This window comes from Mastomys coucha, unplaced genomic scaffold, assembly GCF_008632895.1.
Source record: "Mastomys coucha isolate ucsf_1 unplaced genomic scaffold, UCSF_Mcou_1 pScaffold21, whole genome shotgun sequence".
Lineage (NCBI taxonomy): Eukaryota > Metazoa > Chordata > Mammalia > Rodentia > Muridae > Mastomys > Mastomys coucha.
The window spans coordinates 131,552,999-131,555,986 of NW_022196904.1; positions in this window are offsets into that span (position 1 = coordinate 131,552,999).

Here is a 2,988-nt window from a genome sequence, read left to right on the forward strand (position 1 = left end):
AGGGGCGGGGCGACCCGGACCTGCCTCCAACACTGCCGGAGCGCAGGCGTGCCCTACTCCAGGCCTATGCCCGGCAGGAACGCGCTCGCCGACTTTCCCGGCACCAGAGAATGCCTGGATGCAGGTCACGTGGGGAAGGAGACCCGGCAGGCCCGGAAGCATCCACTGGGGCGGACCCCGCCCTCAGCTCCGTCCCTCCCCTATCTGTCTTTTTGCACAATTGGGGTCCCCACTACCAGGATGTGATCTTTGGTTGGGCCCTGACCCTCTCCTGAATACCAGCTTAAACTCAAGCCTTTTCTCTCTCAGTTCTGTTCCTCCTTTAGAGTATCCCAGGAGCCTCTCTGGACTCTTGGACCAGCAAACTCCATCCTCTTCAAAGTTCCACTACCTACTCATCTCCCCAGAGCGATACCCACCCACCCACCCCCTTTTTTAAGCTGGAGCACCTAGCATGCAGATCCATAATGTAGCAATGTTGATTGCAGGCCTAGTCCCGGACCATATGTCTAATTATACAAGGAGAGAAGAGGGTGGGGGGAATGCGCACAGTGAGAAGGGGTCAGGGTTGCAATCGCCCCTTGGGTTTTTACTACTCCACTCTTTAATGCCCTGCTTGGTGTCAGCAAATGTATTGGGTGCTGTTTGAGGGAGGCAGAGTCCATCTCTCCATCATGAGGAGCTTAGCCCAGAGAGGCATTTAAGAAGAATGTCCTCTGAGAGGTGGTGTCCATACAAGGACAGGAACACAGAGAAGTCTTGCCAGGGTCTGATCCAGGGAGCTCTTTTGGACATGTTCTGCCTGTATTGAGGAGGTAGATGCCTCTAAGTCCACTCTATAGATGCACACATAAGCTGTTCTGTTTCCCCAGGTTCAAGGCTACAATTTTTCACCTGTTACATCAAGTTGGGCACTTGACCTCTACCAAGGCTTTCTACTCAGGGTCACTGTTAATGGCCATAAGTGGGTGACCATAGCCTGGACCCTGCCTCCACAGTCAGCACTCCACACATTGCATAAAGCTTGGGTGTGAGGGCAAGAGTTGCCCTAAGATCTTGGAATCTGACCTCCTACTCCTTTGGATCTAAGACTGAAAGGAAAAATTAAAGCTTTAGACCTGTGCTGACTAGGAAGAAAAGTTATGGGCCTAAGAATCCATCACTAGCTGGCCCACATAGGCCTGGGAATGAGCAAGCAGTCTGTTAGACATCCTGAGAACTAGCAGGTCAAGAAGACATAAACTGCATGTCTGGGCAGATATGGTTTAAGGTCAGATGCTCTGTTGACTCAGATTAACACCAACCTTAAGAATTTTCCACTCTGTTGTGCATGTAATAGTTAATATTTGAACTAGCCAATCATGTACGGCCACACTTTGTTCCCTCAGACCTTTTCCCTATATAAACCCCTATATAAACCCTCAGACCTTTTCCCTATATAAACCCTCAGACCTTTTCCCTATATAAACCCCTAACTTTCAAGCCTCGTGGTCGGCTCCACTATCTCCTGCGTGAGATAGGTGTGGTGCCGAACCGGAGCACCCCGAAATTAAAAACTACCTCTTGTAATTACATCAAGACGGTCTCTCGTGATTCCTTGGGTGCACGTCCTCCCGAGATTTGAGTGGGGGTCTCCCCAAGGGGTCTTTCAAGACTATTCTTTGGTAGCCCAAGAGACAGGGTCTGGCCCTGGAGTTGCCATTTGCTTCCTAGAACTGCTATCTAGAGATGACTGCTGGGCCATGGGTGGGCAATGTAAACAGTCCTCTGGGGCACCATGCTGGGTCTCCCAGCCCTGCCATAAATAATGTTGCAGGGTGCTCAGGTGCCAATAGAGACATCTGTGAGATGACCCGGCTGCTTAAGGGAATAAGCAGCGTGTGTCAGCATGACTGGACCCAGGACATAGAGGTCAGCTGCACTCATGTGTGGCTCTTGCAAGCTGCAGGGTAAAAGGCTGACAGGGACCCCCAGGGAACCTCTGCAGTCCATTTTCTGCAAAGACTTCTAGCTGCCTCTGTGCCTGGGTTTCCCCATACCTGGTACATGATAGAAATCCTACAGTCTGTGTGAGTGAATACCTGTTTGCGCCCAGTCCTATAGCTGCTACCCCACTGGACCTGGAAGGCTCAGAGATGGAAGGAAGCTCAGGTATGTGTCTTCTGATCCCCTCTCACCTGACAGAGCTCAGGGATGGGCATAGCTTCTAGAATTCCTGAGTTCTCCCACCATACAAGAGTATACTCTCCCTCTCTGCCTGTCTCAGGCCTCCAGGCCCTCTGCACCTGCTAGGCTGACTAAAGATCTGTTTGCACCAGGCTTGCTTTTTATATTCTCCAGCCAGTAAAAGGTCAGTGTGTTCAGGCCCTGCAATTCTGTTGCTAGTCATCCACCTTTAGTCCAGAGATACACTTAGCAGGGCTCACTTTTCAACCCTTTCCAACTGCACTATACATTGACCCTGGTGGGTTTAGAGGGGCCCATTGACTTACGACAGAGCAGAGGGCTTTCTTGGGGTTCCAGGTGCACCAGGCCAGAACAGCTGCACTCAGTAGGGATACAGGTCTTATCTGGTGGACAGCCTGAAGATAATGAGGAGGCAGGTGGGAGAAGCCAGCCTAGATATCTAGCCTGGGTACCTCCAGCACATGGAGCTGCCTCCAGAAAAAAAAAAGAGTGGCTCTGAGTTTTCCTTAAAAGCTAGGCCCTCAGGTTGGGGACCCCCTAGCATCTTTCCCACCCCAAGCTTCTCCTGTTCAGTTGGCAATGGGTCCAGCTATGGTGGAAGGCAGGAAGGGGAGCAGACTGTGCAGCCCCCTCTGTGTAACACTTCCTTATGGAGACATTCATTGCTTAGCAACCATCCCCAGCCTTGGCTCTGAGGTGAGATAGCCCAGGCCCAAGTGATTGGAAGCTACCCTGCTAGACTTCCACTTCAGAAACTCCCACAGGAGTCACACAATGCCTTCTTGGCCAGGCCCCTCTGAG